Genomic DNA, 27,367 nt, shown 5'->3' on the forward strand with positions numbered 1-27,367 from the left:
TAGCTGTATTATTGAAAGTTTTAGGCACTATCCCAACTTTTTGTTTTTTTGTCTAGATACCTGGGTCAGAACATCTCCAAAGTGGCAGGCCTTAAGGGGTGTTACCTGCATGCAGTGGTTAATACCTGCCAAAAGTGGGCCAATAAAGAACTGCCTGCGAACTAGTGATGGAGTCATAAATGCCAGGCTGGTCGTCTAACGGTAATGCTTTATTGAAGAACTGGAAACACCGAACAATAATCACTTCAGTGCAGGACGGACAGGCGTGTAGCAGCAAGGCTAACTAGGTGGGCTTTGCCCACCTAGTTAGCCCTGCCGCTACACGCCTGTCCGTCCTGCACTGAAGTGATCACTTTTCTGTGGGTCCCGGCATTCATGTGGATGCTACTGCGACATGTACCACCTACCTAAACATTGTACAGACTAAGTACACCCTTTCATGGAAACTATTCCATAATGGCAAAGCATTTTACCAGGATTAATCCCCAGCCACAATGCAAAAATTCTTCAAGGAGTTCAAGGTTTTTTCGCCTCTCGGTTCCCCAGATCTCAATTTGGTCCAGCATCAGTGAAATGTTCTGGGAAAAACCCTCAGATCCACGTGCTTCATGCCAAAACTGGGTTAGTGAATCCTTGTATGTGTATCACTCTAGCAGACATTTTCTTCTTTTAGCATACTTTATTACAAAGCTTCACGATGAGCGTTTTACCATAGAAATAGCAGAGAGGGCTCTTCATGTGAGCGATGGAAGGATGAGAGCTCAAGAGCAGCATTCAGGCACTTGCTCAGAATTATTGCAGGTTTGCAGTTGGCTTGAGCTTGCAATTGGAACTTAATGGATATTGATCGCTCCCAATGACAGAGAGAGACATGAGGGGTAATGGAGCTTGATGCTGCCCAATTGGGGGCGTGATATATAAAATATATATAGCCTGAAGAAGGTTGTTTAGATTCTTTCAGTTATATTTAACATTTTACTCAGCTGTACTATCCATAACGTGATTAAGACATTTTATTGCTATTAAAGTGAGTTACAGTCTTTAGTGGCACAGTACACAATATAATCGATAGAAAGCCTCTGGGGGAGAGGGGAATCGCAGGAAATGTAGTTTATCAACAAAAGTTTAACTGAAGGTTAGCTGCAATAAAGATACGGTAAGCAATGTGCACTATATACAGTAGGGGTCTCAACTCATTATCTGGGGGCCACTGGAGGTAGAGGCTGGGCCGCATGCGCCCCTCACATATAATGCCCCCATCATGTGCCTCTCACGTATAATGCCCCCATCATGTGCCCCTCACATATAATACCCCCATCATGCGCCCCTCACAAATAATGCCCCCATCATGGGCCCCTCACATATAATGCTCCCATCATGAGCCCCTCATATATATTGCCCACATCATGCACCCCCACATATAATGTCCCCATCATGGGCCCCTCATATATAATGCCCTCATCATGCAACCCTCACATATAATGCCCCCTGTGCTGTGCCCCTCACAATAATGCCCTCATCATGCATCCCTCACATATAATGCCCCATCATGCATCCCTCACATATAATGCCCCCATTATGCGCCCCTCACATATAATGCCCTCAAAATGCACCCCTCATATATAATGCCCCCATCATGTGCCCCTCACATTTAATGCCCCCATCATGCATCCCTTACATATAATGCCCCCATAATGCGCCCCTCCACCCCTCACATATAATGCCCTTATCATGCATCCCTCACATATAATGCCCCCATCATGCACCCCTCACATATAATGCCCCCATTATGCGCCCCTCACATATAATGCCCCCATTATGCGCCCCTCACATATAATGCCCCCTGTGCTGTGCCCCTCACATATAATGCCCCCATCATGCGCTCTTCACATATAATGCCCCCTGTGCTGTGCCCCTCAGTCTGTAAACATTGTACAGACTAAGTACACCCCTTCATGGAAACTATTACATAATGGCAAAGCATTTCACCAGGATTAATCCCCAATCACAATGCAAAAATAGTTCAGCACTAGTCTGAGGACTATGACAAGGAGTTCAAGGTGTTTTCGCCTCCCAGTTCCCCAGATCTCAATTTGATCCAGCATCAGTGAAATGTTCTGGGGGAAAAAAACTCAGATCCATGGAGGCCGCACCTCGTAACTTACAGGTCCTATAGGAGCTGCAGCTAACATCTTGGTGCAAGATATCACAAAAAATCTTCAACTTTTATTAAAAGCAGGTAAAAACATGGATACATGTGTGAATGACTTTTGTGTTTCAGAACAAGTCCTTAGACATAGTTATGACCAAAGATTCATTCTGAAATGTGCACCCAGCTCCCTGTACTCTGTACTCTTATAGCAGTGTACGCATGTATTCAATGTGCGTGTGTGTTTTGGCTGTATGTAGTGAGTATGCACATGTATGTAGTGTGCATATGCCTGTATCTAGTAAGCGTGCTTGTGAATTATGAGTGTGCATATACACCCGTGCCTGTACATAGTAAATGTCACACCTGTATGCATTCGTGTAGTGAGTCTATGTATGTTTAAGTAGTAGGGAGCGTCTGTATGTGCATGTGCCTGTGGGTACTTGTACTTTATGACATGACTGATTTTATCTTGTGACCACAAGTGTGTTCCTGTGTATTATGCATGTGCTGATGATGTATGTGTTCCTGCATCATGAGATTATACACACGCCTTGACACGGAAAAACTGGAGGATATAGAGTACACCTAACCAAATACAAAAGAGCATACAAACTCCATGCAGATGTTGCCCCAGTGCTAAAAACATCATAAGACAAAATGTCTTAATATGAAAAGTTTGTATCAAAATATTAGCAAAGTTTCTTATCTTTTCTTGTAAATTTTAACTATGAGATGTTATTTAAGGGTAGGGTCATACGTAACGGATCTGCAGCCTATTTTACGCTGTAGATCCGCCGGTGACCCGATCCATTTTGTGTCTCCAGCTGTTCTCCTGCCTCGCCTCTGGCCTGCTTGCAGTGGCAATCCGTCGCTACGAGCAGCCAAACAGGGGGCCTGTGCGAGTGCACTGTGACATTGTGGAATGCCGCTGCGAGCAGGCCAGGGGCGAGGCAGGGGAACGGGGGGGGGGGGGGGGGGGGGTCAATAGCTGGAGGCATAAAATGGGTCAGGTCACCGGCGGATCTGCAGCTTAAAATATGCTGCGGATCCATTACGTGTGACCCTACCCTAAAGTGGAATGATGATACATTATTGGTCTACAGGTGCCTTTCTACCAAGGTGCAGATGCTAAAAGCAATCCCTTATTTTAAGGTTACATCTAATGATGATGGAGACAATAAAGATTCACCTCTTTTTGCCTTTTGCTGAATAAACAGGCCAGAAAATGATATGCCTACTATAAAACACAGTTTGTACCACATAGAAGAACATGAAAAGAATCATGAATTGTAAGCCTGGGATTCTTGATTGACAGCTTTGCTTCCATAGACTGGAGATAGACTTCCAAGGAGTGGCGGGTATCCACGGCGCTGACCAGGAACGGACACGTCAGGTAGGTATAAAGTAGCTTTATTTGGATAATGCAACGCGTTTCACTGCGCTTGCGCGGCTTCATCAGGCCTGATGAAGCCACGCAAGCTCCGTGAAACGCGTTGCATTATCCAAATAAAGCTACTTTATACCTACCTGACGTGTCTGTTCCTGGTCAGCGCTGTGGATATCCGCAACTCCTTGGAAGTCTATCTCCAGTTGCTGTTTACTTGGTTGGGAGGCTGCAGACCGGATCTATCTGCTCAATCATGCTTACCATTGTTGTGTGTGAGCTCGCACAACCACCTGGGGTAAGAGACTTGCACAATCCATTCTCTTAAATATATTCACCCAGGTGGTATTACGCTATGGAGCGCTATCTCTCTTGTTTTTATTGCTTCCATAGAGGCCAATATCTTTCTACTGAAAAGTCACATTCCTTTGATTTTCCACTTCTCAATGGGGACTTTTACCCATTCTGCCGGTCTTGTCATGACTGGATTCATCTCACAGAGCGCCTCCTGCTTTAGCACTATTTTTCTTAGGGTGTTTCTATGTAAGTGAAAGGACAAATGCTTTCTCACAAGGCTTGTTTCTACAAAACTGAAGAAGTTTTGTGCTATGGTCTTAGACAGTTATTTTGTAAGCTTTACCCTTGAGCCCTTGATTTTCTCTTTATTTTGAGGTGAGGAGGCCAGACAGACACTAATGGGCAGATAATCCCATTCACAGCATTGCCAATCTGAGTGCAAATAGATTCCTAATGCTCTCGAGCCGACAGAGACAACCTCAGGATAAACCAAACCTTATGGGCTCCATGTAAATGCTGTGCAACCAAATATTTTATTCAGTATCGATCATCCAACAGTCCATTAAGATCTTGTATAACTGACTACTGACAAAGGCCAAAAAGAATTATCTAAGTTTATATCACTTTAAATTAGTTCAGAGCTGTGGTGTCTGCCATTGTGGTACATAGTAAATTTCATTAACCCCTTAAGGACCAGAGCATTTTTTGCACATTTGACCACTGTCACTTTGAGCATTAATAACTCTGGGATGCTTTTACTTTTCATTCTGATTCACAAATAGTTTTTTCGTGACATATTCTACTTTATGTCAGTGGTAAATTTTTGTTGATAATTGCATCATTTCTTGTGAAAAATTCCAAAATTTGATGAAAATTTTTATAAGGATTATAAGGAAAATAGACATAACAAATAAAAGTTATATTGATTCACAAATTCAATATGTCTACTTTATATTTTCATCATGAAGTTTAAATGTTTTACTTTTGGAAGACATCAGAGGGCTTCACAATTCAGCAGCAGCAACAAATATTCGTTCTTTTTCCGCTAAATCTGCATATTAGCTATGTTTGTTCACTATTTTTCCCATGCGGAAATCGGAATGAAATTTGTATAGTGCGCATGCGCGGGTCAACAGTATGCGGTTTTCCCACCACACCTAAAACCGTAGTCAACTACGGTTTGAGGTGCGGTGGAAAACCGCATACGGGGCAAAAATGAGCCGACTGGAGTCAGCTTTTCACTCCTATCGGCTCATTGAAATGAATTACATACGGGCGGCATACGGCAGGGATACGGGAGCGCAAGGTTTTAGCTCCCCCTAGCCGTATGCGGTCCCGTATTGGTAAAAATGTGATGTGAACCCAGTCTTAGCCTCCAGAGATACATAATGTGGGCTGTGTATCCAGATATCCCAGTGTTTCAAAAAATATAGATCTTATTGATTCGACAATGCGAACGTGCGTTCATAGTCGCAAGTAAGGTTTACATAAGACAGAATTTCTGACAGAGTCGGAACTACTGGGGATTTCCATTTCCTAGTGATAAATAGTTTAGTGGTCATAAGGAGATGTGCAGTTCTAGACACAGAGGGAAGCTAATCTAGATCCAACATTAGTAAAGCAAGAGACGGAGATAGTGTGAAGCGCATACCCATTAGTCTAGAAATTACTAGTTCGATGCCTTTCCAAATCAATCGTAATGCGGGACAGTCCCATAGTGTATGTAGCAGGGTACCCACTTTTCCGCAGCCTCTCCAGCACAGGTCAGAACAGGAGGCTTCTATTATGTGCACCTATAGGGAGTATAGTACCATCTGTGGATAGTTTTAAATATTACTTCTTGATGGTTGGCACACTTGAAAATATTGCGTATATTGGGGAATGCCGTTTGCCATTGCTTTAAAGTGATAAAAATACTGAGGTCCCTCTCCCATCTCCCCATGTAAGGAAATGTTGCTATGCTTGACTTGTCACCCAGAAGGTTATAGAAGGAGACACCTCACATCGTTGAACTAGAGGTATTCAAGGTACCTAATAGTCGCGTGGGCAGCTTAAAAGAGTTCAACCAGCCCGTGGTAAGTAAGCTCCTAATCTGTAAGCTTTTATAAAACTCCCTATGGGGGATACGGAACCTTTACCTAATGGTTGGGACGCGATTATATCTTTCAACTAACACACACTATACCCTAGACTAGAACCTGCTAAACTAACCCACCCTATCTAAAGCTAAAAGAAGTGAGGCATCAGTGTCCTCGGAAAGTGGCGATATTCGCGAATATTTGCATATTCACATATACGAAATATTCACGCTCCACACCGACTCACACAGTAAATATTGGAGCCTTCTTTGGACCACAAGTTGGAAGCAGGGAGGGATGATCACTTTCTTTCTTTTTTTTTTTACACAGTACACATCATTATTACTGTGAAGGAAGAAAAAAAAAACGAATATTCGTCATTGCGAATATATATTGCTATATTGTAAATATTTGCGAAATTGCGAAGTGCCAATATTCGCGATCAACACTATTGTAGACTATTAACAAACCCTGTGTATAGTCTGATCCTGCAGTCATGCAGTGAATACTCCCCTCAATCTGCTCTCCTTCTGGGGGATATGAAAACTGTTGTTTTACCTCAATAAATCATTTCATGTTCTGAGTTCACATGAACCAGAGGTGTGTGATGTCTTCTCTGAGGTAAGGGGACATAAGGATCACATAATCTCAGGACAACACAGAGCTACCCAGGGCTCTGTTACCGCATGATTATGAAAAAAAAGTTTACCGCTAGAGCACTCCATTAATTTAACTCTGAATACCCCTGTAAAGAAACACTTCTTTCAAATTTTATTCCATATATTTGTTTTACAGATTAACAGGCTGTGCGTGGCTATATGTATTATTTTCCCAAAATGTCCCTTTATTATTTTTCCTCCATGTAAATGCTGGCTTTTAGGATATTTACAGCATATAGATTAGGGGACTATTTTAGACTAATGCCAGGCCAGCTAGACTACATTAAGTTCTGTTAAATGGAAAACAAGAAATAATTCTTACAGGAATGTGCATTACTGTTTACAATGAGCTCTACCATCATGACTGGTAACAAGACTAGTAAGTATAGGCTTGATATATAATGGAGTATAGTAGATTATTCTGTATAGAGAAGTCAATAGCTATATAAGTCTATGTTCACATCAGTGTTAGGAGCTCAGCTAACTAGCTCCATTGGCTTATTCCGTTATAATGACCGACATCTACCGGGACCCCGATAGGTCCCATTCAAAGTGATCTGTTGGTGTCCAGTGTCCCACCTTCCGTCTAGCCCTGTTATCAGCGTGTGTAATGGAGTTCCCGAACTTCACAATGCAATCTATGTATGTAATATATTTCAACACATCTTACACTTAAAATAAAAAAGCTAATAAAAACAACCTGCACCAGCCACGTAACCTACTCACCAGGGGTCAGACGCTATTTTTTAGCAAGAGAAATAAAGTCTTGCTTTCTCCATGCCAGCTGGATTGCTACGTGATTTGCCGATAATGAAGTATGTTAAAAGAAATAAGGGTAATAGTTCTCACACCTGCCTGAGTGATAGCAGCATACACTTCATTTGTAAATGACCTGGAAATTGGAATACGGTAATGCAGAATCCCTGCTGTGAATGAATTCTGTCTGTAATATAACTGCATGGCAAAACTTTCTGTGTGTGACAGTAATGAGGCTGTAGAAGGTGCAAGTCTATGACAAGTAGCCTTGCCATGTCCTCTGGTGTTAAAGTTTCCTGCCATCTCCGGAGAGGCTGTTGGACATGCAGGAAACTTATGTATCGGTGGTACAGTGCCAGCAGGCGTTAAAACATTTTAGCAGGTAAATTGCTTGTGGAAAAGGGCAGCAGGGGACTCTTTTATGGGGGCCGTCAAAAATATTAAAAATATTTAGGAAGGACAAGCAGAGTGCTTATTCCAGCCCCTGGGGAAAGTGTCAGAGCAATGCTGAGAAAAAGACACAAAAGCCGGAAAGTAAAGAAGGGCTTACAGATTTAGCAGTACATTCTAGGTATGTGTTGTACCCTACTGAGCGGCGTGTCAGTGTCTGTCCCAGAGCAATAACAGCTAATGAACTATTGGAAGACGCATCTTTATAATACAGAGTAAAGGAAATATTTGGGCTATGTAGAACACACTCAGGCGCAGCAGTTTTCTATCATTGCTGAAGGATGCAACATTTAGCAGGCGTTTGTGCAATGGGCAAAAACAGGTGGATGTATGGGAGGTTGGAGCATGTTCTGTGTTGGAGCAAGCTTACTTAAAGTGCTCCTGTCTGTTCAAAAACCTGTATAATTTTGTTAGTTTAACCCTTCAGCATGGTGACAAGGTGGTTTCAATGCTCCTACTGCTGTTATTGATCCCCCTTCATAAAGCACAGATATTTCTTATTCTCTACATTTCAGGGAGCAGGACTAGAGCTGAGCTGTTTGTCAGTAGTACACAGATGGATCAGGGGTGTGGAAATTAAAAAAAAAACTACTTGTCCAAGGGACTAAAGCGGAACACAATCTACTTGTCCCTCAAGAAAATCCACTTGTCCTGGTAGATGAAATAATTTCAACCAAAATAGTCTGATCCCCCCCACTAGACCACCAGGGATGGATAGAAGATCCCTTTAGACACTGCTGACAGCGCTGATCTAATGGTTTAATAGGCGATCGCAGTATGCCAGGATATTAGAGGCCGGAGAGCTGTAGCTCCTCTTACACCCGAGGCAACCACAGAAAAGTCTAGATGTAACTTTTTGATCACCTTAAGAAAAATTTCTAATATGAAGTGACCAAAAATGAGCAATTCTGGACTATTCTTTACATTTACACCGTTCACCGTACGGTTTAATTAACATTATATTTTAATAGTCTGGACATTTCCACATGCAGCGATAACACTTATGTTTATTTTTGTACATTATTTCTATTTAAAGAAAATTGGAAACTTTTATTAGGAAAGGGGCTTATTCACATATATACACACTTTTTAAAATATTTTAATCACTATTTTTCAGTCTCAATAGAGACTTATGTTACTGGGGGGGGGGGGGGGGTTCTGCTTCTCCAGTTTATGTGGTGCATTTTGTGTCAGAAAATGCTGGAAGTTGCATTTAGTTACTAGACAACTACATCTCCCAGCATGCCCTGATACAGCCTATGGTTGTGTGGGTGTTGCAGCATGTTGCACTATATAGTAGTACAATTAAGGTTATTGTGTAACATGCTGGGAGTTGTTTTGGTTTGTGTCAGCTGCAGAGCCATAGGATGTGTCAAGGAATACTGGGAATTGCAGTTAGCAACTACAACACCCAGCATGCCCTGATGCAGCCTATAGCTCTGCAGCTGACCCGAACCAAAACTACAACTCCCAGCATGTTGCACTTTATAGTTCTACAGTTTAGGTTATGGTCCAACATGCTGGGAGTTGTAGTTTTGGTTTGGGCGTGTTTGTGTGCATCCGTGGGGCTCTTGGTCGGCGGGTGAGTATGAAGGGTGGGATTCTGGGGGTGCAATTTAGTGCGGGGGCCACTAAAAATAAATAAAATGAGATGGCACAACTGCCCTAATGCCCGACGTGACAGTCCGCTCCTATACAAAACATTCATGCATACACATATCATACATGCACCAGCCACTGCCCCCATATACATACACACCCCCCGCCACTGCCCCCCCCACACATCATACATTACATACACACATACACTCACACCATACATATACACCATACATATGCACACATCATACATACACCTGCCGCTGCCCACCCCACATCATACATCACATACACACATCATACATTACATACACATAACACAGACATCATACACACATACACTCACACCATACATATCCACCAGTGTTTCCCAACCAGGGTGCCTCCAGCTGTTGCAAAACTACAACTCCCAGCATGCCCAGGGCATGCTGGGAGTTGTAGTTTTGCAACAGCTGGAGGCACCCTGGTTGGGAAACACTGATATACACCATACATATGCACACATCATACATACACCTGCCGCTGCCCCGCCATCATACATTAGATACACACATCACACATACACTCACACCCTACATATACAACCACCCTTCCCGCCGCCTGCATTCTCTGCCTCCTCACCTGAGCCGCCATGAGTGGACATCAGAGCTGTAGTCCCGGCCGGTGTGAGATGAGATTTCCGTCCTCACCTCCCCCGCTCTGTGTTTTCCCCGTGCAAACTAACAACCGCCCCGTGATGGATTAGGTCCTGTGAAGAAAGAACAGGGGCAGGGGGAGGAGCTGAGTGCGGGGGATGGAGCTGTGCACGGAGCTGTCTACATCCTTTCTCTCACCCTGCTGTGTCTTCTGAGCTCCGTCCATCCTCTGGGAGGGAAGATAAGGGGGCTCTGCAGTCAGCTGGAGGCCGCCGCCCCCTCCATACACTCAGAGCTGGTGTGAGGTGTAGACTTCCATCGGCTCCTGGGCCTCACACCGACATTAAAGAAAAATAAGGGGGAAGTCTGTCTGTCCCTGCTAGCCCGATACAGGGCTAAATCTATAAACAATTCACCTGCCCGGCGCCCAAAACTACTTGCCCCAGGCGTCGGGCTATAGGATTTCCACATCCTTGTGGATACTTCCTTTTCCTTAGTTATTTGACCACACTACACCTACTCCTGCAGGTCACATAGGGGGTTACAGTGGGGCACAAGAACACAGGACTAGCCTTCCCTATCTTCATGCACTCACCCTCTATGAGGTTTGCGGTAGCTTTTCCTAACTCTGCTTCCTGTCGCACGAGGCTGGTCACACAAGGGAGGACAGCTGCTTTTTCATACATAGCCATTGCTGGGAGCTGCTGCTGATTTCTACATCCCTTGTACTGTTAAAGGGGCATATGTGAACTCTGTAATAAAGAGGAGGATTGGATGCTGTCAGATCTGTAGACAGTTCTCCTTACTGCAGCAGGAAATTGCATTTTTTAAATCTGAGATGTTTAAATTATCTGTTAAACTCAGACTGGGACTGCTGCAATGCCACTGCCACAGAGGACCCCTAGAAATGGCAGATCGGTTACTGTAGGTTCTGGAAGACTTACAGTCTGTGGTTCTCCATAATTCATTTGCCGCACTCTCAGAATGTAAGGGCAACATGGATATTGACCAAGGACAAAAAAGATAAAGTAAAATCTGAAAGGAAGCAGCTGTTGCTGGGTGATTCAATCATTAGAAGTATGGAGCTTAAGGAAAATGGTTATGTGAGATGTCTCACAGGTGCTACTGCTAGAAGAGATAGAAGACGTATTCTTAATATTGTTAAGCAAGCAAAGCAGGAAGGGGACGTGGATGTTCTTGTCCATCTACGGACAAATTACCTGGCTTGCAATGAAGTTTCAGAGGTGAAGGAATCTTTTATTACACTCGGTAATGATGTACAGGATTTTGCATCCACTGTTTCATTTTCTGAAGTTCTGACTGTGCATCATTTTCAGAATGACAGGAAGAGACGCATTAAGGAGTTCAACTAATGGCTTAGTAAATGGTGTCAAGAGCAAGGATTTGGCTTTGTGTATCATGATAGCTCTATTTTGAATAGAAAGGAACTGTAAAAAAAAAAGATGGTTTGCATCTTTCTCTCAAAGGAACGAATGTACTCAGTGAAAAATTCCAAGAATTTGCTAAGAAGTATTTAAAATAGGAGGGGGGAAGCAAAAGAGTAAAAATCCTTGAGTCCAATTGCCCCCCGAAACAATGCCAGAGCACGTCAGTAGCACAGAGGTTAAGAAATTACAAGCTCAGAGTCCTGTCTACAAATGCTCGCAGTTTAGGTATTAAAATCAATGAACTTGGGTCAATAATGGCATCTGAGAATGTAGATTTAGTGGCTGTTACTGAGACATGGTTTAATGACAGTAATAACTGGGACATATCCATACTAGGGTACTCTTTATACAGAAGAGACAGAGAAGGCAAGAAAGGAGGAGGAGTGGCCCTATATGTGAAAGATAACATAAAATCTAACCTAATACAAGTTAGTGAGGCAAACATAGAGTCAGTTTGGGTTACGTTGCAGTTTGGCAATCAGACAGTAACTTGTGTAGGTGTGATATATAGACCACCTGGCCAAGTTAAAGAATTAGATGATCTACTAGTTGAAGAAATAGCTAAAAGGACAATGAAAGCAGAAGTTGTCATTATGGGAGACTTCAATCTTCCGGATATATACTGGAAAACTAAAATAGCTAGTTCTGCCAGGAGTGCAGATATTCTAAATTCCCTACTGGGATTATCTTCACAAAAAATGGTTGAGGAGCCAACCCGGAGGGAGGCTATTTTGGATTTGGTATTCAGAAAAGGGGATTTGGTATATGATGTTATTATAGGCAAAAGCTTGGGATCTAGTGATCACCAGTCAGTGTGGTTTAATATAAGAACAGTGAAAGAGTCACACCACACAAAAGCAAAAGTTTTAGATTTTAGAAAAAACAGACTTTTCAAAAATGAGATTAGTCATAAATGAGTCCCTATCGGACTGGAACGGATTACATGGAGTCCAGGAGAAATGGATTACTTAAAAGACGCATTATTGAAAGCAACAGAAAATTGCATTAGACTTGTCAGTAAAAGCAGAAAAAGGAAGAGACCAATGAGGTACTCCGCAGAAGTGGCCAAAATCATAAAAAACTAAAAGCTAGCATTTAGTAATTATAAAACAACCCAGAGCAATGAAGATAGGGAAATCTACAAGAATAGGCAGAAAGAGGCCAAGCAAGTCATAAGAACTTCTAAAGTGCAGGCAGAAGAAAAACTAGTCCGTGAAAAAAGGGGATAAAACATTCTTCAGATACAGTGGGGGAAAAAGAGAGGCCTGTCATTTTCGTCATAGGTACAGTGGGGGTCAAAAGTTTGGGCACCCCAGGTAAAAATTTGTATTAATGTGCATAAAGAAGCCAAGGAAAGATGGAAAAATCTCCAAAAAGCATGAAATTACAGATTAGATATTCTTATAATATGTCAAAAGTTAGATTTTATTTCCATAATTTACATTTTTAAAATAACAGAAAACAAAAAATGGCATCTGCAAAAGTTTGGGCACCCTGCAGAATTTATAGCATGCACTGCCCCCTTTGCAAAGCTGAGACCTGGGAGTGTCATGGATTGTTCTCAATCATCATCTGGGAAGACCAGGTGATGTCAATCTCAAAGGTTTTAAATGCCCAGACTCATCGGACCTTGCCCCTACAATCAGCACCATGGGTTCTTCTAAGCAGTTTTCTAGAAATCTGAAACTGAAAATAGTTGACGCTCACAAAGCTGGAGAAGGCTACAAGATGATAGCAAAACTTTTTCAGATGTCAATATCCTCTGTTCGGAATGTAATTAAGAAATGGAAGTCATCAGGAACAGTGGAAATTAAAGCAAGATCTGGAAGACCAAGAAAATATCCGATAGAACAGCTCACAGGATTGTGAGAAAAACAATTCATACCCCACGTTTGACTGCACAATCTCTCCAGAAAGATCTGGCAGACACTGGAGTTGTGGTACACTATTCCACTATAAAGAGATACTTGTACAAATATGGTCTTCATGGAAGAGTCATCAGAAGAAAACCACTTCTACGTCCTCACCACAAAAATCAGCGTTTGAACTTTGCAAATGAACATATAGACAAGCCTGATGCATTTTGGAAACAAGTTCTGTGGACCGATGAGGTTAAAATTGAACTTTTTGGCCAGAATGAGCAAAGGTACATTTGGAGAAGAAGGGGAACAGAATTTTATGAAAAGAACCTCTGTCCAACTGTTAAGCATGGGGGTGGATCAATCATGCTTTGGGGTTGTATTTCAGCCAGTGGCACATGGAACATCTCACGAGTAGAAGGAAAAATGCCATCTGTAAAAAAGCTGAAGTTAAAGAGAGGATGGCTTCTACAAATGGATAATGATCTAAACACACCTCGAAATCCATGGGGGATTACATCAAGAGGCGTAAACTGAAGGTTTTGCCATGGCCTTCACAATCTCCTGACCTCAACATAATTGAAAATCTATGGATAGACCTTAAAAGAGCAGTGCGTGACAGACAGCCCAGAAATCTCATAAACTGGAACTTTTGTAAGGAAGAATGGGCAAAGATACCTCAAACAAGAATTGAAAGACTCTTGGCTGGCTACAAAAAGTGTTTAAAAGCTGTGATACTTGCCAAAGGGGGCAGTACAAGAGATTAACTCTGCAGGGTGCCCAAACTTTTGCAGACACCATTTTTTTGTTTTCTGTTATTTTGAAAGTGTAAATGATGGAAATAAAATCTAACTTTTGTTGACATATAAGAATGTCTAATCTGTAATTTGATGCCTTTGGGAGATTTTTCCATCTTTCCTTGGCTTCTTTATGCACATTAATACCAATTTTTACCTGGGGTGCCCAAGCTTTTGATCCCCACTGTATACCTCAGCTATGAGAGACATCATGAGAAAAAAAATCCATAAAATCACATTGTCTGATGTTTAAAAAATTTATTTTCAAATTATGGTGGAAAATAAATATTTGGTCAAACGTTTTGTGTAAGTCTTCACAAAGGTTTTCACACACTGTTCTGGTATTTTAGCCCATTCCTCCATGCAGAGCAGTGATGTTTCGGGGCTGTCGCTGGGCAACATGTACTTTCAACTCCCTACAAAGGTTTTCTATAGGGTTGAGATCTGGAGACTGGATAGGCCACTCAAGGACCTTGAAATGCTTCTTAAAAAGCCACTCCCATTGTTGCCCGGGCAGTGTGTTTGGGATGATTGTCATGCTGAAAAACCCACCCACGTTTTAACCTTAATGCCTTTGCTGATGGAAGGAGGTTTTCACTCAAAATCTCATGACACATGGCTCCATTCATTGTTTTCTTTACACAGATCAGTCGCCCTGGTCTCATAGCAGAAAGACAGCCCCAAAGCTTGATGTTTCCACCCCCATGCTTCACAGTAGGTATGGTGTTCTTTGGATGCAACTCAGCATTATTTCTCCTCCAAACACGACAAGTTGAGTTTTTACCAAAAAGTTCTACTTTGGTTTCATCTGACCATATGACATTCTCCCAATACTCTTCTTGATCATCCAAACGCTCTCTAGCAAACTTCAGATGGGCCCCGGCATGTACTGGCTTAACCCCTTAACGACGCAGGACGTATATGTACGTCCTGGTGAGGTGGTACTTAACGCATCAGGACGTACATTTATGTCCTATACATAACCACGAGCATCGGAGCAATGCTCGGGTCATGCGCGGCAGGTCCCGGCTGTGATAGCAGCCAGGGACCCGCCGGTAATGGCTGACATCTGGGACCGTGCAGATTTCCGCCATTAACCTCTCAGATGCCGTGATCAATACAGATCACGGCATCTGCAGAAGTTCGGGACTTAATGTGGACGATCGGATGGCCCGCAGCGCTGCCTCCATCCGTCTCCCGGCATCTTCTCCTCTGGTCTGAGCTTGAGCAGACCAGAGCAGAAGATAGCCGATAACACCACGGGATGAGATCTTGTGCGGAGCCTGGTGCAGGTCTACAATTTTGTTTCTGGTGTCCTTCGACAGCTCTTTGGTCTTGGCCATAGTGGAGTTTAGAGTGTGACTGTTTGAACTTGTTATCAGAATAAAAGACACCTGTCCAAAATCTCAAACAGTTGCCATTAACACAGGTAATGAGTGGAGGACAGAGGAGACTCTTACAGGTCTGTGAGAGCTAGAAATCTGGCTTGTTAGTAGGTGACCAAATACTAATTTTCCACCATAATTTGCAAATAAATTCTTTAAAAATCAGACTATTCTCATTATCTCTCTCATAGCTGAGGTATACCTAGGAAAAAAAATTACAGGCCTCCCTCATCTTTTTAAGTGGGAGAACTTGCTCAATTGGTGACTGACTAAATACTTTTTTGCCCCACTGTATATAAATGAAAAAAGGAAATTAAAAGAAGGAATAACTAAATTAAAAACAAAGGAAGGAAGGTATGAAGAGAATAAAGGGCTAGCCAACTGCCTTAATGAATACTTCGGTTCAGTTTTTACAGAAGAAAAAGAAGGAAAATGACCTCCATTAGGGAGGAAGACTAATGAATCGTTTGATGCATGTGTCTTTACAGAGGAAGGGGTTCTATGTTTGCTGTCTAAAGTGAAGACAAATAAGTCCCATGGGCCTGATGGGATACACTCAAAATTATTAAAAGAGCTTAGTGGTGAGCTAGCAAAACCGTGGGTTTACTTCAGGAAGATCATGTCAAACAAACCTTATTGCTTTTTTTGACTGGGTGACTGAGGGGCAGTAGACATCGCATATCTAGATTTTAGTAAGGCTTTTGACTTTTGACACTGTCCCACATAGAAGACTTATCAATAAACTACAGTCATTGAGCTTGGACTCCCATATTGTTGAGTGGATTAGGCAGTGGCTGAGTGACAGACAACAGAGGGTTGTAGTCAATGGGAGTATATTCAGAGCAAGGTCTTATTACCAGTGGGGTACCTCAGGGATCTGTACTGGGACCAATTTTGTTTAATATCTTCATTAGTGATATCGCAAAAGGTCTCGATGGTAAGGAGGAGAAACACACTAAGAAATCTGTGTGCAGCAGAGCAGGCAGCCCAGGAGCAGTGTTCCATCCTGGTCAATATATTACTATATATGGACTAAGCCTAACAACTAGCAGTGGACAGCAGATTGCAGAGAAGTGCAGTAAGGAGTAATTGGATGGAGGGACCCAGCAGTCATGGTACATATTGGCACCAATGACAAAGTAAGAGGTAGGTGGAGTGTCCTTAAAAATGATTTCAGGGACTTAGGCCGCAAGCTTAAGGCAAGGACCTCCAAGGTAGTCTTTTCTGAAATACTACCAGTACCACGAGCCGCACCAGAGAGGCAGCGGGAGATCAGGGAGGTAAACAAGTGGCTCAGAAGCTGGTGTAGGAAGGAAGGGTTTGGGTTCATGGAGAACTGGGCTGACTTCACTGTCGGTTACCGGCTCTACCGTAGGGACGGGCTGCACCTCAATGAGGAGGGTGCAGCTTTGCTTGGGGAGAAGATGGCTAGAAGGGTGGAGGAGTGTTTAAACTAGGGACTTGGGGGGAGGGAACCTACAGCAAAGAGGGGGAAGATAGTGTAGATAGAGAGGTGGGAATTATAAATGTACCTGGGGGTGGAGCGGAGGGAGGGGTTAGAATAGTTAATAGGAATAGGCTTCATAGGAAAATAAAACTTACACCCTTGAATCCCATTAACCCCAATAACATAAAGGATGGAAATGTAAAGTGTATGTTCACAAATGCCAGAAGCCTAGCAAATAAAATGGGGGAGCTTGAGGCCTTGATACTGGAGGAACATATTGATATAGTTGGGGTCACTGAGACATGGCTGGACTCCTCGCATGACTGGGCTGTCAATCTGCAGAGGGTTTACATTGTTTCGCAAGGATAGAATGAACAGAAAAGGTGGTGGAGTCTGTCTGTATGTAAGAAGTGGTATGAAAGTCAGTGTGAACGATGCCATAGTGTGTGATGATTCTGAGGATGTGGAATCATTGTGGGTAGAATTACAAAAGGAGGGAAATACTGAAAAAAATGTATTTGGTGTAATCTACAGACCCCCTAATATCACTGAAGAGATAGAAGTTCGGCTTCATAAACAAATAGAGAGGGCCGCCCGGGCAGGTACAGTGGTAATAATGGGAGATTTTAACTATCCAGATATAGATTGGGGTCCGGGGTTGGCTAAAACTACAAAGGGGCGACAATTCCTAAATTTATTGCAGGATAATTTTATGGGCCAGTTTGTGGAGGACCCAACAAGAAGTGATGCCTTGTTGGATCTGATCATTTCCAACAACGCAGAGCTGGTTGGTAATGTAACTGTGCGGGAAAACCTTGGTAATAGCGACCACAATATAGTTACTTTTGACTTAAAATGTAGAAAACAAAGACAGACGGGGAAGGCAAAAACATATAACTTTAAAAAGGCAAATTTCCCTGGGCTGAGGGCTGCACTACAGGACATAGACTGGGGGGAGGTGTTGTCAAATACTGATACAGAAGGTAAATGGGACATCTTTAAATCAACTCTAAATAACTATACAGCTAAATATATACCAAAGGGGAACAAATATAAACGATTAAAACTAAATCCTACATGGCTGACACATGATGTTAAAAGAGCAATAAACAACAAAAAAATAGCCTTCAAAAAATACAAATCTGATGGGTCAGCTATAACATTTAAACAGTACAAGGAGCTTAATAAAATCTGTAAAAATGTAATAAAAACAGCAAAAATTCAAAATGAGAGACAGGTGGCCAAAGAAAGCAAAACTAATCCTAAATATTTTTTTAGATATATAAATGCAAAAAAACCAAGGACAGAGCATGTAGGACCCCTTAATAATGATAATGGGGAGGTTGTCACAGGCGATCAAGAGAAGGCGGAGCTACTGAATGGGTTCTTTAGTTCTGTATACACTATGGAAGAAGGAGCTGACATTGGCCAGGTCAGTGCTGGTAACACATGTAATGTACTGAACTGGCTTAATGTAGAGATGGTACAAGGTAAGTTAAGTGATATAAATGTAAGCAAATCCCCAGGACCGGATGGACTACACCCAAGAGTTCTTAGAGAGGTAAGTTCAGTAATATCTGTACCCCTGTTCATGATATTTAGAGATTCTCTGGTGTCTGGTATTGTGCCAAGGGACTGGCGCAAGGCGAATGTGGTGCCAATCTTCAAAAAGGGCTCTAGGTCTTCCCCAGGAAACTATAGACCGGTAAGTTTAACGTGCATTGTGGGTAAATTGTTTGAAGGACTTATAAGGGATTACATACAGGAATACATAGGGGATAATTGTATTATAAGTGATAGCCAGCATGGGTTTACTAAGGCTAGAAGTTGTCAAACCAATCTAATTTGCTTTTATGAAGAGGTGAGTAGAAGCCTTGACAGAGGAATGGCTGTGGATATAGTGTTTCTGGATTTTGCTAAAGCATTTGATACTGTCCCTCATAGACGTCTGACAGGTAAGTTAAGGTCTTTGGGTTTGGAAATTTTAGTTTGCAACTGGATTGAACACTGGCTCATGGATCGTACCCAGAGAGTGGTGGTCAATGATTCGTACTCTGATTGGTCCCCGGTTATTAGTGGTGTACCCCAAGGTTCAGTACTGGGACCGCTGTTGTTTAATTTATTTATCAATGATATAGAGAATGGTATTAACAGCTCTGTTTCTATCTTTGCAGATGACACCAAGCTTTGTAGCACAGTACAGTCTATAGAGGATGTGCATAAGTTACAAGATGACTTGGATAGACTAAGTGTCTGGGCATCCACTTGGCAAATGAGGTTCAATGTGGATAAATGTAAAGTTATGCATCTGGGTACTAATAACCTGCATGCGTCGTATGTCTTAGGGGGGATTAAACTGGCAGAGTCACTGGTAGAGAAGGATCTGGGTGTACTTGTAGATCACAGACTACAGAATAGCATGCAATGTCAGGCTGCTGCTTCCAAAGCCAGCAGAATATTGTCATGTATCAAAAGAGGCATGGACTCAAGGGACAGGGACATAATACTCCCCCTTTATAAAGCATTGGTACGGCCTCACCTGGAATATGCTGTTCAGTTTTGGTCACCTGTCCATAAAAGGGACACTGCGGAGTTGGAAAGGGTGCAGAGACGCGCGACTAAACTAATATGGGGCATGGAACATCTTAGCTATGAGGAGCGATTAAAGGAGTTACAATTGTTTAGTTTTGAGAAGAGACGTTTAAGGGGGGATATGATAAACGTATATAAGTATATTAATGGCTCATACAAAAAATATGGAGAAAAACTGTTCCAGGTTAAACCCCCCCAAAGGACGAGGGGGCACTCCCTCCGTCTGGAGAAGAAAAAGTTTAGTCTCAAGGGGCGACACGCCTTCTTTACCGTGAGGACTGTGAATTTATGGAACGGTCTACCTCAGGAACTGGTCACAGGAGGAACAATTAACAGCTTTAAAACAGGATTAGATACATTCCTGGAACAAAATAAGATTAATGCTTATGAAGAAATATAAAATCCCATCCCTTCCCCAATATCGCGCCACACCCCTACCCCTTAATTCCCTGGTTGAACTTGATGGACATATGTCTTTTTTCGACCGTACTAACTATGTAACTATGTTGTACGGTGATCATATGAAGACAATCTGTTAGCAGTTTTAAACCATCAGTTCTCTGTAGTAAGTTTCTTTGTCCCCTTTTCTCAGCTATGACTGAAAGCTCTAGAATTGTCATTTAGAGTGAGGAAAAGCTCTTAGTATGGAGATTTAAGGGCACCAAACCAGGAGAGCCCACCCTTTGGACATTTGCTGTGTCAGCGAAAGGGAGATTAAACAATGTTTTTCATGGCTACATAACCGAAACAGCTGTCAGACTCATACACAGGTACACCTGGTTTAGCTTGACTTTAGCTTTTTAGAACAAAACATTCTTTACAAAGTAGGCATAAGCTTGTGAGAAATTCAACTATACCCTTAAAATGATTAACCAGCAATAGCAAAACAGAGCTCTCCTCAGGTTGCCTAAGGTATTACAACTTGCCTCCATTTACAACAATGGATCTTAACTGTAAAACTACTGTAAAAAACAGCGCTCCGGCCGGACATACCGGCCGTGAGCACCTCTCTCCCCGAATGTCGGCTCCCGGTGGGGCGGGACGCGCCCACATGCAAGTCCCGGTTCGTCACTCACCTCCGTCCCCGATATCTGTCTCTCAGCTCCAATGCGTGCGCCCCCGCCTCCTAGCACGCGCGCGCCGGAGCTTTGAAATTTAATGGGCCAGTGCGCCCGTAATTAGTATTAACACCTGAACCATTATTATAAGTTTTAGCACCTCCCTAGTACCCTTGCTGGATCTTTGTTTGTCTTGCGCCTTAGAGAAAGCAGTCCTAGTGTTTCCTTGCCGTGTACCAGACCTTTGTATTCCGTGACCCGACCGTGTTTCTAGCCGCCAGCCTATTGACCTTCTGCTTCCCTACTGACTATGCTCCTGTGCCGCCTGCCCTGACCTTTAGCCAGCCCTGACCTTTAGCTATTCCATCGGTGCCACGCATCACCTCAGCCGCCTGTGTGGTCGAGTCGTACCAGGGGTAGCGACCTGGGTGTCGCCTGCGGCATCAAGTCCAACCCGCTTGGCGGCGGGCTCTGGTGAAAACCAGCAGCACCTTAGACTCCGCTCCCTGGCACGGCCCGCGTCATCTGCAACACAGGTCCAGCGGATCCACTACATCACCCGCTCCAGACTACCGTGGAACTACGGATCTACTATTACCTGGGTAAATGCCGTCTGCGATGAGTCTTACAACCACAACCAAGCTGCAGACAAATGTCGTGAAGTTTATTGAGCTCTGTTTTTTGAAATGCTGAATAACCTTCTTAAAAAAGGGTGGTCACATGAAGACAACCCCTGTCTATATGTATTCTTTGACTTAATGGACCTCATAGAGCAAGGTCCCCCATTGGAGAAGTGTCACTCACTTGGGCACTGTACCCATGTGGCAATATATTACACGGTTGACCACTCATTTACATGTGCAGCACGAAAAACTACATTTTCCCTGCAGTGGCCATAAGTTGACCTTGGCAATAACTAATTGTTGCATATTTTAGGGCCGAAATTGGTGGCCATCAGCTGATTTCCTTTGGTCAGAGTGGTCACGAAATGCTTGGTGGCACAAATTATGGCAACCTCTCCTGTGCTATTTGTCTAATATTCATGCGATACTATAGGATTGTGCAATAAAGTATTTCACAGCAATAAAGTGTAAAGCAGTCAAGCAGGTCAATGAAGTTATCAAATCACCATTCGTACATTGCCGAAAAAAATCTATGCAGATTTGAGGGATTGCTGCGGATATTACATTTTGACGATTTTGCTTCTTGCTGCAAAAAAAAAAAAAAAGAGGCAGGTTTGCAGTGAATTTTATTCCTGCCATTACATTTTTTTAATGTTTCATATTATTTCAGTTGTTCTGTGCAGAAATATAAAGAAAATAATCCTGCACATACTCTAGACAAAGAGTAATACTCTTAATGACATTTTATTATGTTGACTATTATATTAAGTCTACTTTTTATACACTTATATTAGAATTTTTCATTGGGAGGCAAATTTGTATACAATATTTGTGCTATGTGACTTCACAATAATTATATAAAACATGCATAAAAGGACTAGTACAAGTACAAACACATCAAAACACCAGCCTGTGCTAAGCATCCATCGAAGCCCGCTCACTATTAAGATCCCAAATACACTATGGGGGGATTTTTCAAAACCTGTGCAGTGGAAAAGTGGTGCAGTTGCCCATAGCAACCAGATTCTTTCTTAAATCTTTATAAAAATAAAAAAAAGCCTGTGAAAAACAAAAGAAGCAATCTGATTGCTCCCACAAACTACGCAGCCCTTCTATTTTCAGACTTTTTTTTTCGGTTTAAGGCCAAAAAAAACATTTTCACCCAATACAGCAACATCACAGGTCTTCAACCACAACTCAGCTCCACTTTACTCCATAAGCTCCACATCTCCAGGTGAATGTGTCGATCTGGCTTGCAAGCCATGCCCCTCCCCAAAAAGCCATGCCATCTTAAAGGGGTACTCCGGTGAAAAATCTTTTTTTTTTTTAAATCAACTGGTGCCAGAAAGTTAAACAGATTTATAAATGACTTCTATTAAAAAATCTTAATCTTTCCTGTACTTATTAGCTGCTGCATACTACAGTGGAAATTCTTTTCCATTTGAAACACAGAGCTGTCTGCTGAATCACTAGCACAGTGCTCTCTGCTGACATCTCTGTCCATTTTTAGGAACTGTCCAGGGTAAAAGGAAATCCCCATAGCAAACATATGCTGTTTTGGACAGTTCATAAAATGGACAGAGATGTCAGCAGAGAGCCCTGTGCTCATGATGTCAGCAGACAGTTCTGTGTTTCAAAAAGAAAAGCATTTCCGCTGTAGTATTCAGCAGCTAATAAGTACAGGAAGGATTAAGATTTTTTAATAGAAGTAATTTACAAATCTGTTTAACTTTCTGGCACCAGTTGATTTAAAAAACAAAAGTTTTTCACCGGAGTACCCCTTTAATTTTGGCCTACAATCTCTTCATCATCATAGCTCAGCCCCATCTGAGGACGTGATATGAGGACATGATATAAGGTCCCGATATGAGGACATGAGCGTTATAATTGCTTTTCCTCTCCCACTACTCTGCTAATACTATATAAAACATATACATATACTGGCTACTAGTTTTATATAAAAAATATTAAATTCACAGCTGGAGAAGGTGCCGTGAGCAAAAAATGAAAGTCAAGAGACAAATGGTAGAACATTTCAATGACCTTAAGAGTAGAGAAATAAGTCTATCCTGATGTTGGAGAATAGCAGGGCTCATCCACCGGACCCTCTGCTGTAGTCCTCCTGGCAAAGTGACAGCTCAACTACAGCTGGGGTCATTGACTATTCCTTTTTTTATTTCCTTTTTCTGACAGCAGTCAGCCCAGAGCTATCTGGGTAATTCAAAACAGTGTCTGCAATTGTTAGGCTTCTTGAATCTGCTGCTTCTTTGGATAAAAGGATTGGAACGTAAAGAAAGGCTACATGTAGTACATTTTTTGCTAAATTATCAAGATTTGGAAGTATCCTAGATATTAAGAAGCCCGCCACAACAGTAAGGGAATAATTTGTCAAATTGATCACATTATTTACACCATAAGCTTTGAAGGGGTTGTTCCAACATTTACACTTGTGCTGCTAGAGACAGAAGTACATACACATGTACAAAAATGTGTATTTAAACCTTTTAATTATTTTCCTGTTGCTTCCAACAGTAGATGGTTTGAAAAAAAAAAGAAAATATTTTCCAAAAGAAGTGTGGTTTTTAAGTTTAGTTTACATCTAAAGTGAGGTTTCCAGCCCTGGAAAAGAATATTAATTTCACTCAAAATGACATAAACATAAAAAAGAAGTCATACTCATCTGCCCCATTCCACCACAGCTGCTGCACTGACACTCTGGTCCCTTATTCCTGGTTACTGTTAGGTGGCAACCCTGCAGGAACTGCGGGGTCAGCAAAGGACACCACGGCAGCTAGTGATTGGCTGAGCAGGCAGTTCCTGAAGGGTCGATATCTGACAGGAAGCAGACTAGAGCGACTGGGACTGGAAAGGCTGTTGCAAGAGGATTGAGCAGGCTGTTGCAAGAGGATTGAGAAGGTGAGTATGGCCTTTTTTTTGTTTTTATTTCTCCCTTAGTCAATTTTTTTTCTGGGAAAACCCCTTTAAAGCCTTCTTCTCTTTTTTAAACTCTACAGACAATACCACTGTACTGCCTAAGTTAATGGCCCACAACCATGCTTTTCAGTTCTTTCCTAGTAAAGACCTGTCAGGTTGAATCTTTCTCAGGAGGCATTGTATTGCATGAATATATTCTACCTTTTTTGTTTAGCAAAACTTTTTTTCTCAAATGCTCTTTAATCTTTTAACAAACTTTGTATACATTAATAGTAGAAAGGAAAATGCAAAATTCCATCTTGGAAACCTGTCAGCAGAACTGATGCCATAAAAGCAAGGGCAGGGCATGACAGACATCTTATTAAGATTTCCCACCAAGCAATTGGAACAGAATGTCCCAAGTCCCATACTGCCCCTAGAAGTATATTAAGAGGGGAAGGGGAGGAAAGAGGTCATGAACAAGGCAGAGAGAGACTCTGTTAAAAAGAAAAAAAAAACTCTCTCTTGCCAGTGCTGGATTCACAGCTAATACTGCTCAGTACTGCTCTAAAATGTCATCCATCAGATTGCTTCTTTTTTTGGGCAACTGGTCAACTTTTCATTTACACAGGTCTTCCTCTAGTTGCCTTTATGCCACGTATCCTTTTTATCTTACATGATGTTTGTTTTACTGTGTACGTCACAATGATTAAGAACTTATATAGATAAAAATGTGTTAGTGTTCTTCTTTCTCTCTCTCATATCCATGGCCTGCTTTTATGCCTTAGCCCTGTCACTGGAGGATTCCGCAGATTGGCTATTGCTTGTGCTTTTACTGGGGTTTGGCACAACTTGCTTCAAACTATGTACAGCCTCTACATCCATGGTTATAAAATATGGCGGTTAACTAATTTTTTCTTGCTTCCTGTGTTTGCAAGCAATATCTTTGTCACGCGGTGATTTTTTAAGGTGTCCCAAAAACAGATGTAGCCAGATCACATCTATTGAAAGTTATAGGAAGAAACAGGAAAGGGACAGGAGAGGTTGCAGACTGCATCCTGAGCAACAACATGCATGTCCCAGGCAGTGAGAAAACTCAAGCCCCTGCAAGTAGTGACAGATGTCTTACATCATCAACCGTATTAAGACTGAAAAAAAATCATAAACAACAGAATAAAACACATGACTAAGAATAATTTAAGTTGTCACCCAGTACAATCCTTGAATCTTGCTAAGCAATGGTACAGACATATTCTTCCTAATATTTTATGGCTCAGTAGCCTACAAGAAAGATCAGAGATATCAGACAACATGATCAAAAGCAAGGATTTAATTTAGATGGCAGCATCAACTCCAAATGCATCAGTGATAATTCCTAGTCATGGAACAGCAGGTGTCCTTCTCCACAGAGCACGTGCCTCTTGTGACTAATGGAAAATATGTCTCTTTAATGAGACATGATCTACATAAATAGCTGAGTGATACTGTGACTACACTGCTTTACTTATTCACACTAAGCTGTATTACAGCTCAGTTCACATTTCTGCCAGTTGCTACAGGAAATAGTTAATAAGCTTATAAATACCCACAATCTTACAGGTTAAGTGATTCACGATAATGCTGTGGGGTTGTCCACAGGACATACATTTTTTAATATATGGCTGGGGGAGTGTTAAAAATAAGCCATACTCACCACCATCGATCCCCCAAAGCTGCCCTTCCTCCTTCTGCTCTTGGCCGGTTCCTGTACAGTCAGTGTGTCAAAAGAAACACGAAGTGAAGGTGACAAGCAGGGATGACAGGGGTTGGAACGGCAACTGCAGGGGACTGGAACAGGTGAGATGACTTCTTTTTTTTAACATAACCCCAGCCATATATAAAAGTGTTGCTTCCTCGGACCACTCCTTTAAGACACATGGATATATGTTTTAAATAAGGGTAACATTGAGACAGATAACCTAAATGCTTGAACACTGATCATACATTTAAGTCTGAAGTCTCTTCTTCATTACCCATGAGCCAATGAGTAACAGAGCAGATGATAGTCACCTAGCCACTAATGTATTACAACTAATTCCACTACCCTAGTGCAGCATCTTACCTTGGAAAATGAATGTTATCACTATTGTTATTATTATTATTACTTTGTCAATAGGGTTTCCGAGTAGTCTGCCACTGTCAGCATTGACTGGACTGTGTCAAATGTACATTCCATTTAGAAGGGGAATTTATTTCTACATTAACAGAAGAAATAGCAGAGCAGTGGCACAATGAAAAGATAGAATATGAACTGTTATACAATTGTTTTCCCAGGGGGATACATATATTTACTGAAACAGACACATCAGGAGAGCTGACAGCTCCTCTTTCATTTGAATTCATTTGGATTTGTGGGAGTTTAATTTGTACATTTATCCCTCAAACACCTATATGAATCATGATGCCTCAATTAAACCACATGGGACAATGAATATGAATAGGTTTTACACAACATTGATGGACATGTGCCATTACGACTGATGAGTCAACACATCTGTTCTATAATGCAATGCTGAACACCAGATTACTGCATTATGGGAAGAATTAGCAGGCGACATTCCTTGAGATGAGCAAACAAGACAGACATTTTTATGCTGAATTCAGGCATATTACATTGGACAAATAGTACAAACAAAAGTCACTGAACCTTCACAATCACAATTACCTGAAGAATTATGGGATTTAGAAATGGTTACTATCTGCAGGGCAATGATCAATCACAATGTAAGAAGCATCAGACACTCGCAATTATGTTCCCACCATTATGATTTTTACTAGATAATAGATTTATGGGGATAGAACATTGTTCCAGGAATTTATTATGATTCCCATATTTAGAGTTATAAGGCTTGTTTTGCCTTTCTCTGGATCAATTTAGTAGAGATACAATAGGCATAAAGGTTGAACTTAATGGCTCTGGTCTTTCTTCAACCTTATGATCTATGTAACTAAATAATTTGTTCATTTCTTTAGAGCTCCGTAGATCTGCCACAATAAGAAGATTTGTCTTCCCTATAGTAACCAAATCCCAACAGTCATGTATACAAAGTTTACAAAATGTTCTTTCTATATACAGTAAGAAGGTCTATTGGAAGGCAACCACATGTCAGGTGTAGAGCTGCTCTTCTCATTAACTCAGTGTGGCTGCTGTCATCTATTAATACTGCCCAACAATCCCTGTCTTGTGCCCATAGAT

At 41.8% G+C, this 27,367-nt stretch overlaps 1 protein-coding gene across 5 annotated transcripts in view; it reads right to left on the reverse strand.

Annotated features, from left to right (window-relative positions):
* Positions 1-27,367, reverse strand: part of TSPAN4 (tetraspanin 4) — a 719,066-nt gene that overhangs the window by 192,698 nt on the left and 499,001 nt on the right. The window lies entirely within an intron of this gene.

This window comes from Hyla sarda, chromosome 6 (genome assembly GCF_029499605.1).
Source record: "Hyla sarda isolate aHylSar1 chromosome 6, aHylSar1.hap1, whole genome shotgun sequence".
NCBI classification, from domain to species: Eukaryota; Metazoa; Chordata; class Amphibia; order Anura; family Hylidae; genus Hyla; species Hyla sarda.